The following is a 417-nucleotide window of genomic DNA, read 5'->3' on the forward strand; positions in this document are numbered from 1 at the left end:
ATCGGTCTAAGCAGCGCTGCTTCAAGTCGAGTGCGGGCCATCAGCAGAAAAAGAAAAGAAATAAAACAGTAAACAGCCAAAGGTAACTTAGAGTGGGAGATGGCTTGGTTTGTGAAAGGGAAGAGAAAAGCCATAGATGAAGTCGCACAGACCCAGGCAGGTGCTGGTCATTTAAAAGCTAAATGCAGAAAATATGACGTGGCAAATATCTTGCTCTCGGCTTCACTTACTGTGTCTATACCAGACGCTACAGTTGTCGCGTCGCGCCGCAACAGCCCTACTCTACACAGGGTGACCGTTGCAAATCATTTTAACTTTGTGTAAGTACGTCATAAATAGAACAAGGCATCAGTTTAAAGGGGTCATATGATGCGATTTCAATTTGTCCTTTCTCTTTGGAGTGTTACAAGCTCTTGG

The 417-nt window shown here is 44.4% G+C and overlaps 1 protein-coding gene across 1 annotated transcript in view; it reads left to right on the forward strand.

Annotated features, from left to right (window-relative positions):
* The window catches only part of gbe1b (glucan (1,4-alpha-), branching enzyme 1b), a 151,075-nt gene that overhangs the window by 20,632 nt on the left and 130,026 nt on the right, over nucleotides 1-417 (forward strand). The gene's annotated exons all lie outside the window — the stretch shown is intronic.

This window comes from Sinocyclocheilus anshuiensis, unplaced genomic scaffold (assembly GCF_001515605.1).
Source record: "Sinocyclocheilus anshuiensis isolate Anshui unplaced genomic scaffold, SAMN03320099.WGS_v1.1 scaffold374, whole genome shotgun sequence".
Classification (NCBI taxonomy): Eukaryota; Metazoa; Chordata; class Actinopteri; order Cypriniformes; family Cyprinidae; genus Sinocyclocheilus; species Sinocyclocheilus anshuiensis.